Source organism: Oncorhynchus clarkii, chromosome 10 (genome assembly GCF_045791955.1).
Source record: "Oncorhynchus clarkii lewisi isolate Uvic-CL-2024 chromosome 10, UVic_Ocla_1.0, whole genome shotgun sequence".
NCBI classification, from domain to species: domain Eukaryota; kingdom Metazoa; phylum Chordata; class Actinopteri; order Salmoniformes; family Salmonidae; genus Oncorhynchus; species Oncorhynchus clarkii.
Window position 1 is genome coordinate 29,376,854 of NC_092156.1, and position 9,996 is coordinate 29,386,849.

The 9,996-nt window shown below is 44.3% G+C and overlaps 1 pseudogene; it reads right to left on the bottom strand.

Moving 5' to 3' along the window:
- Window positions 1–147: 147 nt before the first annotated feature.
- Window positions 148–9,708, bottom strand: LOC139419205 (sedoheptulokinase-like; annotated as a pseudogene).
- Between the last annotated feature and the right edge of the window lie 288 nt (window positions 9,709–9,996).

Below are 9,996 nucleotides of genomic sequence, written 5' to 3' on the forward strand. Positions count from 1 at the left end.
GGACGAAGACCAAACAAACACGTAACAAAACACAGGGTAGAAACCCAAACAAAAGAGCGAGGAGTACCTTGAATAAATAATACAAGCGCACGATCTGCGCAATCCACAATGGCAGAAAAGCCAAAACACACAGCACAGGTACTCACACGAACCAACAGACATTGTAACAATAATCGACAGCACCATGGTGAACAAAGGGCACATATATACAAATACAATCAGTGGGAATAGGGGCCAGGTGAGTGCAATGAATGTTCCAGAGGGATCCGTGACATAAACAAATAGGAATGCCCCTCTGTGTGTGAATTTGTAACTCATAGTCTGCCATGAAATACCATAATCACGCCCACAGCTGAGTCTACATCCTGCCCATATTCCACAGGTAAAGAAAACACCCTCTGCTTCATGTCTGAGCACCGCGTTATGGGAAAAGGCACTCCCACTGCCCATGATCCTTTGCAATCCGGCATCCAGAAGGAAGATAGGGTGCATCATGGAGATGATATTGTCCAGAATGCCTGGCACACTGCTCTGGTTATGTGGTCCAGGGAGAGTTTGGAGGGGTGTATTTTTTATACCTGGCCCAGGCTGAGCGGGTCGTGTCTTTCCCCGCGGATGGTAAGACTCACCCTCAGGTCACTACTGTCCACTCTAAGGGCACATCTGATCAGCTCCTCATTTTTATTTATTTTATTTCACCTTTATTTTATTTAACCAGGTAGGCCAGTTGAGAACAAGTTCTCATTTACAACTGCGACCTGTCCAAGATAAAGCAAAGCAGTGCGACAAAAACAACAACACAGAGTTACACATAAACAAACATAGTCAATAACACTATAGAAAGAAAAAGAAATTGAAAAATCTATGTACAGTGTGTGCAAATGTAGAAGAGTAGGGGTGTAAGGCAATAAATAGGCCATAGAGGAGAAATAATTACAATTTAGCATTAACACTGGAGTGATAGATGTGCAGATGATGATGTGCAAGTAGAGATACTGGGCTGCAAAAGAGGAAGAAGGTAAGAAACAATATGGGGATGAGGTAGATGGAGTGCTAATGAGGTAGATGGGGTGCTATTTACAGATTGGCTGATGCTTAAGGTTATAGAGGGAGATATAAGACTCCAGCTTCAGTGATTTTTGCAATTCGTTCCCGTCATTGGCAGTAGAGAACTGGAAGGAAATGCGGCCAAAGGAAGTGTTGGCTTTGGGGATGACCAGTGAAATATACCTGCTGGAGCGCGTGCTAAGGGTGGGTGTTTCTATGGTGACCACTGAGCTGAGATAAGGCGGGGCTTTACCTAGCAAAGACGTATAGATGACCTGGAGTCAGTGGGTTTGGCGACGAGTATGAAGCGAGGGCCAGCCAACGAGAGCATACAGGTCGTAGTGGTGGGTAGTATATGGGGCTTTGGTGACAAAACGGATGGCACTGTGATAGACTACATCCAGTTTGCTGAGTAGAGTGTTGGGGGCTATTTGTAAATGACATCACCGAAGTCAAGGATCGGTAGGATAGTCAGTTTTATGAGGGTATGTTTGGCAGCATGAGTGAAGGAGGCTTTGTTGCGAAATAGGAAGTCGATTATATATTTATTTTTGGATTGGAGATGCTTAATGTGAGTCTGTAAGGAGAGTTTACAGTCTAACCAGACACCTAGGTATTTGTAGTTGTCCACATATTCTAGGTCTAGAACCATCCATAGTAGTGATGGTAGCCAGGCGGGAGGGTGCGGGCAGCAATCGGTTGAATGCACCTATTTTTACTAGCATTGAAAAGCAGTTGGAGGCCATGGAAGGAGTGTTGTATGGCGTTGAAGCTCGTTTGGAGGATTGTTAGCACAGTGTCCAAAAAGGGCCAGATGTATACAGAATGTTGTCGTCTGCGTAGAGCAGGGTCAGAGAATCACCAGCAGCAAGAGCGACATCATTGATATATACAGAGAAAGAGTCGGCCTGAGAATTTAACCTTGTGGCACCCCCATAGAGACTGCCATAGGTCCAGACAACAGGCCCTCCGATTTGACACACTGAACTCTATCTGAGAAGTAGTTGGTGAACCAGGCGAGGCGGTCATTTGAGAAGCCAAGGCTGTTGAGTCTGCCGATAAGAATGCAGTGATTAACAGAGTCGAAAGCCTTGGCCAGGTCAATGAAAACGGCTGCACAGTACTGTCTTTTATCGATGGTGGTTATGATATCGTTGTGGAAAGCATGTGGAAAGCATGGCCAGCCGTAGAAAAATGCTTATTGAAATGATCGATTATCGTAGATTTATTGGTGGTGACAGTGTTTCCTATCCTCATTGCAGTGGGCAGCTGGGAGGAGGTGCTCTTATTCTCCATGGACTTTACAGTGTCCCAAAACTTTTTGGAATTAGTGCTACAGGAAGAAAATTTCACTGACTGAGTATTTTGGTTCCTGACTTCCCTGAAAATTTGCATATCGCGGGGGCTATTCGATGCTAATGCAGAACGTCACAATATGTTTTCTGACGGGCCGCCCCCAGGTGGTGAGGGTAGGTAACAACATCTCCACCCCGCTGATCCTCAAAACTGGGGCCCCACAAGGGTGCGTTCTGAGCCCTCTCCTGTACTCCCTGTTCACCCACGACTGCGTGGCCACGCACGCCTCCAACTCAATCATCAAGTTTGCAGATGACACAACAGTGGTAGGCTTGATTACCAACAACGACGAGACGGCCTACAGGGAGGAGGTGAGGGCCCTCGGAGTGTGGTGTCAGGAAAATAACCTCACACTCAACGTCAACAAAACTAAGGAGATGATTGTGGACTTCAGGAAACAGCAGAGGGAACACCCCCCTATCCACATCGATGGAACAGTAGTGGAGAGGGTAGTAAGTTTTAAGTTCCTCGGCGTACACATCACAGACAAACTGAATTGGTCCACCCACACAGACAGCATCGTGAAGAAGGCGCAGCAGCGCCTCTTCAACCTCAGGAGGCTGAAGAAATTTGGCTTGTCACCAAAAGCACTCACAAACTTCTACAGATGCACAATCGAGAGCATCCTGTCGGGCTGTATCACCGCCTGGTACGGCAACTGCTCCGCCCACAACCGTAAGGCTCTCCAGAGGGTAGTGAGGTCCGCACAACGCATCACCGGGGGCAAACTACCTGCCCTCCAGGACACCTACACCACCTGATGTCACAGGAAGGCCATAAAGATCATCAAGGACAACAACCACCCGAGCCACTGCCTGTTCACCCCGCTATCATCCAGAAGGCGAGGTCAGTACAGGTGCATCAAAGCTGGGACCGAGAGACTGAAAAACAGCTTCTATCTCAAGGCCATCAGACTGTTAAACAGCCACCACTAACATTGAGTGGCTGCTGCCAACACACTAACTCAACTCCAGCCACTTTAATAATGGGAATTGATGTAAAATATATCACTAGCCACTTTAAACAATGCTACTTAATATAATGTTTACATACCCTACATTATTCATCTCATATGTATACGTATATACTGTACTCTATATCTTCTACTGCATCTTTATGTAATACATGTATCACTAGCCACTTTAACTATGCCACTTTGTTTACATACTCATCTCATATGCATATACTGTACTCAATACCATCTACTGCATCTTGCCTATGCCGTTCTGTACCATCACTCATTCATATATCTTTATGTACATATTCTTTATCCCTTTACACTTGTGTGTATAAGGTAGTAGTTTTGGAATTGCTAGTTAGATTACTCGTTGGTTATTACTGCATTGTCGGAACTAGAAGCACAAGCATTTCGCTACACTCGCATTAACATCTGCTAACCATGTGTATGTGACAAATAAAATTGGATTTGATTTGATTTGTTTTGTGCTGGTTAAGGGCAGTCAGATCTGGGGTGAACCAAGGGCTATATCTGTTCTTAGTTCTACATTTTTTGAACAGGGCATGCTTATTTAAGATTGTTGTTATTTAAGGAAAGCACTTTTGAAGAGCAACCAGGCATCCTCTGATGGGATGAGGTCAATATCTTTCTAGGATACCCGGGCCAGATCGATTAGAAATGCCTGCTTGCTGAAGTGTTTTAGGGAGAGTTTGACAGTGATGAAGGGTGGTCATTTGACCGCGGACCCATCACGCACGCAGACAATGAGGCAGTGATCGCTGAGATTCTGGTTGAAGACAGCAGAAATGTATTTAGATGGCAAGTAGGTTCTGGTAGGTTCCTTGATCATTTGTGTGAGATTGAAGGCATCTAGTTTAGATTGTAGGACGGTCGGGGTGTTAAGCATGTCCCAGTTTAGGTCACCTAACAGTACAAACTCCGAAGATAGATGGGGGGCGATCAATTCACATATGGTGTCCAGGGCACAGCTGGGGGCTGAATGGGGTCTATAACAAGTGGCTACGGTGAGAGAATTGTTTCTGGAAAGGTGGATTTTTAAAAGTAGAAGCTCGAATTGTTTGGGCACATACCTGGATAGTAAGACAGCACTCTTGCAGGCTATAGATTGCAACTCTGCCCCCTTTGGCAGTTCTATCTTGTCAGAAAATGTTATAGTTAGGGATGGAAATTTCAGGATTTTTGGTGGCCTTCCTAAGCCAGCAATCAGACACGGCTAGGACATCCGGCTTGGCGGAGTTAAGGTTACAGAAGTTAACAAATGAGAGCGCCTGGGGAATGGGAGTGATGCTGGGGGCTGCAGGGCCTGGGTTACATCACCAGAAGAACAGAGGAGGAGTAGGATAAGAGTACAGCTAAAGGCTATAAGAACTGGTTGTCTAGTGTGTTTGGAACAGAGAGTAAAAGGAGCAGATTTCTGGGAGCGAAATAATAGATTCAAAGCATAATGTACAGACAAGGATATGGTAGGATGTGAGTACAGTGGAGGTAAACCTAGGCATTGAGTGACGATGTGAGAGGTTTTGTCTCTAGAGCGGGGTGGAACAAAAGGGCTAGCTAAGGCATATTGAGCAGGGCTGAAGGCTCTTTGGTGAAATAAGGCAAAAATCACTAACCAAAACAGCAATAGACAAGGAATATTGACATTAGGGAGAGGCATGTTTAGCCGAGTGATCATAGGGTCGAGTGAGTAGCTAGGCAAGCTGGAGACACGGCGATTCAGACAGCTAGCAGGCCGGGGATAGTAAGCTAGCAGATGGGCCTCAGGGGGACGTCGCAACGGAAGAGCCTGTTAAAACTCCCTCGAACGGTTACGTCGGCAGACCAGTCATGATGGATCGGCGGGGATCCGTGTCGGCAGCAAATCGTCCAGGCCAATTGGCAAAAGAAGTATTGAAACCCAGGAATTGTCTGATGGATCTCTTCGGCTAGCCAGGAGATAGGCCTAGCTCGATGCTTGCTTTGGGACAGAGACGTTAGCCAGGAGTAGACACTCGGATAGCAGCTAGCTAGCTGTGATGATCCGGAGTAAAGGTTCAGAGCGTGCGGTAGGAATCCGGAGGTGTGGTAGAGAAAAAGCAGTCCGATATGCTTTGGGTTGATATCGCGCTGTGCAGACTGGCAGGAATTGAGGCTGGCTGATGTCCGAGTTAACGGTGAGGACCGCTAGCAGTGGCTAACTGACTACTAGCTACTAGCTAGTTAGCTGGCTAGCTTCGGGGGTTCTGATTCTAAAGTATAAAAAATAGCAGATCCATATCACATTGGGTGAGGCTGGTTGCAGGAGAGTATGTTCAGTCCGTAGATGGAAATTGAGATTTAAAAATATACAAAATATGTACGAAATATATACGAAGAAAGCGATATATACACGGGACAGGACAAGACAAAGAAAACAGATGCCCGACTGCTACGCCATCTTGGAATCTCATACAGGCTGGAGTCGCTCACCTCCACCTCTATAGGTAAAAAGATTAAATAGGTGTAATGACTCAGTAGCTCTGTCTCTCGTGGAATTAACAGGATTTAACAATCCTTCTGTAAGTGACACAAACTTACAGGGTTTGTGACCAAGTCAGTGACAGTATGTGAATGTTTATAAATCAATGTACCTAGCTCATTCATCCAGCCACTCAGCATGGCTACAAGAATGGCCACCACATTTCCTCCATTGAGCGATGCTGTCACCGCCAAGTAGGAGCCATCGAAGTAGCGGAAGTAGGAGATGGAGGAGGTGGGATCAGCGATATTTGGCGGAGTGAAGTCAAGTGGCATGGCATTGGTCAGCTGGGCTGAGGTGCTTATATTGACAAATGCAAATAGGGATAGAAATAGTTAGCTCAGTCTAATCAATGGTCAAGTTGTGATTAAAACATTTTTTATTTAACCTTTATTTAACTAGGTAGGTCAGTTAAGAACAAATTCTTATTTACAATGACGGCCTACACCAGGCAAACCCGGACGACGCTGGGCCAATTGTGCGCCCCCCTATGGGGCTCCCAATCACGGCCGGTTGTAATACAGCCTGGAATCGTACCATGGTCTGTAGTGATGCTTCTAGCACTGAGATGCAGAGCCTTAGACCGCTGTGCCCTCGAAGCCCCCCTACCATTAGCATTTAGGCACTACTGTAGATCTGAAAGATGGATAGGTGTAAGCACAGAATGGTTAGTTTTCCACTTAGAATATTAGGAAGTGTAAGGTGGAGCTATTACCATATAGCTTAAACCTATCCGATCCTCGTTCAGCAATACTATTGAAATTCAAAGGTCAGACCACCCCTCTTCCCCAGGATTCACCTGCGTCCATCCTAGTTAGTCATGCAGGAGTAGACAGAACACTGGAAGTCCCCTAGGGCTGCCCCTACAGGTGTGTTGGCGTGGACACCATGCCACTCAGAGCACGTCTGCACAACCATGCAGCCAGATGGCACACACTCAGGGAGCAGGTGCACAGGAAAGCCAGCATCGCAGGGAGGCAGGTGCACAGGAAAGCCAGCATCGTTCAGATTAGAGCATGCACACACACACACAGTCTTGCGCAGCTAACCTTCTGGGGACATACAATTCAGTCACATTCAAAATCCTATTTTCCATAACCCCTAACTCTAAACCTAACTCCAACCCTAACCTGTACCCTTACCCTAACCCTGACCCTAACCTTAACCCTAACCCAAAAACCAAACCCTAACCCTAACCCTAGCTCCCAACCCTAACCCTAAAACTAACCCTAGCTTCTAACCCTAACACTAATTCTAACCTCAACCCTAAACCTCCTAGAAACAGCATTTGACCTTGTGGGGACCAACAAAATGTCCCCAGTTGGTAAATGTTTTGTTGTTTTACTATTCTTGTGCAGACTTCTGGTACCCACAGGTATAGTTAAACACGTCCACAGCTGCATGTTAGCTAACCTACAACATATCACAACACATCCATTCTTATAATGTTCAGTATGTAGTATGTTAGTAATAACATCCTTCTGTACTAAAATAGACTTAGTGCTAAAAGAAGAACAAAAAGAAGATCAAGAAGAAGAACAAGAAGAACGAGGCCAGGATATTGTGCTCACATATCTATGTTCCACTGGTTGGTGGCAGTTTTGAAGTAGCCCAGCTGGCTGCATACTGGCCAGTCATCATAGCACAGCTCTCCGAACCACAAAGCATGGACACCATATATTCATTGATTGTTCCTGTCACAGTGAAGTCAGACAGGAACCCCAGCCTGCATTCAAATGCAAAGTGAAAAGCAGAATGCTGTTGCACCTTCTTCATCACACTGTCTGTGTGGGTGGACCATTTCAGCTTGTCAGTGATATGTACGCTGGTATATGTCTCATGTACCAGAAGATAGTGTCACAATCAAAGCCCGTGGCTATGATGACATGTGAGTCTGGGTTTGGAAGAGTACACAGGAAATTACAGTTGCAGCACCCATCCTGCCGGGTGATCAGCTGACTGGTGTCTCTAGGTCTGAAGAGCTTGAGGGTATACAGTGATCATAAAGAGATCTGGTATTTTCTAAATCAAAAATCTATATCACATAGGCCTAATAGTTGGTGACACACTATTTATGACCCAAAAAATGTTTTACCTTTTTGGGCTTTCCAGAATATAACCGCATGCATTTGTTCAGACACCCCAATTCTACAGACATTCTGGAGCTTGTCTCTATGCAGAGATGTGATGCACTCATTCAGAGTTGTTATGATTTGTCAAGTGTCCTGCTTTTTGGCCTGCAAAAGAAAACCCAATCATATATTTTTTAAAGAAATCTATAAATCAACAGGATTATATACAATTTGAGAACAAACGCACAGCAGCTTAAACTGCTAAAAAGGCTGCACAATTAAAGCTAGAATTGTTTGTTTTTGTAGAATCCTTTAAGTGGCAGGTAGCCTAGCGGTTAAGAGTGTTGGGCCAGTAACTGAAAAGTTGCAGTTTGGACACACCTACTTATTAAAGGGTTTATCTAAATTTTTTACTATTTTCTACATTGTAGAATAGTAGTGAAGACGCCATAACTATGAAATAACACATATGGAATAATGTAGTAACCAAAAAAGTTAAATCAAAATATATTTTATATTTGAGATTCTTCATAGTAGCTACCTTTGGCCTTGATGACAGCTTTGCACACTCTTGGCATTCTTTCAATCAGCTTCATGAGGTAGTCACCTGGAATGCATTTCAATTGAGAGGCATGCCTTGTTAAAAGTTCAGTTGTGGAATTTCTTTCCTTCTTAATGCGTTGTGACAAGGTAGGGGTGGTACACAGAAGATAGCCCTATTACCAGTTACCAGCCTAAGAAATTCCAGCCCAAATAAATGCTTCAACGAGTTCAAGTAACAGACACATCTCAGCGTCAACTGTTCAGAGGAGACTGCTTAAATCAGGCTTTCTTGGTCGAATTGCTACAAAGAAACCACTACTAAAGGACACCAATAATAAGAAAAGACTTGCTTGGGCCATTAGACAAGTGGAAATCTGTCCTTTGGTCTGATGAATCCAAACTTGAGATTTTTGGTTCCAAAAGCTGTGTCTTTGTAAGACGCAGAGTAGGTGAACGGATGGAGGAGGAGGTGTGATGGTGTTTTGCTGGTGACACTATCAGTGATTTATTTTTAGTTCAAGGCACACCTAACCAGGATGGCTACCACAGCATTCTGCAGCGATACGCCATCCCATCTGGTTTGAGCTTAGTGGGACTATCATTTGTTTTTCAACAGGACAATGACCCAACACACCTCCAGGCTGTGTAAGGGCTATTTGACCAAGAAGAAGAATGATGGAGTGCTGCATCAGATGACCTGGCCTCCACAATCACCCGACCTCAACCCAATTAAGATGGGTTGGGATGAGTTGGACAGCAGAGTGAAGGAAAAGCAGCCAACAAGTGCTCAGCATATGTGGGAACTCCTTCAAGACCGTTGGAAAAGCATTCCTGGTGAAGCTGGTTGAGAGAATGCCAAGAGTGTGCAAAGCTGTCATCAAGGCCAAAGGTGGCTACTTTGAAGAATCTAAAATATATTTTGATTTGTTTAACATTTTTTGGTTATTACATGATTCCATGTGTGCCATTACATAGTTTTGATGTCTTCACTATTTTTCTACAATGTAGAAAATAGTAAAATAAAGAAAAACCCTTGAATGAGTAGGCGTGTCCAAACTTTTGACTGGTACTCTACATACATGCGTTTCGTCGCTGATGATAGCCATCTTGGTTTGCAAAGATAAGCTATTCGTTACTGTTTTTGATCTAATATCAAGTAACACAACTTTGACTGAAGTAATTCCTATATCTATGTCCAGAACATAGTTCGCCATGGTTAGCTGCTTCTGAGATTGCGTCTGAGCCTATTAATTATTGTACATTTTATCCAGAGCCCAGCGATTGTAAACAGAAGGCGCAACTAATTTGATCTAAGTCGGACACCATACACCAAAGTTCGTTTTGGTCACAGTTCACAACAAATACAGTTTAAAGATATTACAAAATTGAATTAAAGAAAATGAATGTGTGATTAAATTTAATTGAAAAGCACATCTACTGACTTCATCAAAAACGAGCAGTTGATACAAAAATAAAAGTCCCAGAATGCATTTCGCAAAAAA